Raw genomic sequence first — 264 nt, forward strand, 5'->3', positions numbered from 1 at the left:
TAAACAAGACAAAAAGACAACCCTCAGAATGGGAGAAAATATTTGCAAACAAAGCAACTGACAAAAGATTAACCTCCAAAATATGCAAGCAGCTCATGCAGCTCAATATCTAAAAAATAAACAACTCAATCCCCAAATGGGCAGAAGACCTAAATAGACATTTCTCCAAAGAAGATATACAGATTGCCAACAAACACATGAAAGAATGCTCAACATCACTAATCATTAGAGAAATGCAAATCAAAACTACAATGAGGTATCCCC

Source organism: Neophocaena asiaeorientalis, unplaced genomic scaffold (assembly GCF_003031525.2).
Source record: "Neophocaena asiaeorientalis asiaeorientalis breed wild unplaced genomic scaffold, Neophocaena_asiaeorientalis_V1.1 scaffold278, whole genome shotgun sequence".
NCBI classification, from domain to species: domain Eukaryota; kingdom Metazoa; phylum Chordata; class Mammalia; order Artiodactyla; family Phocoenidae; genus Neophocaena; species Neophocaena asiaeorientalis.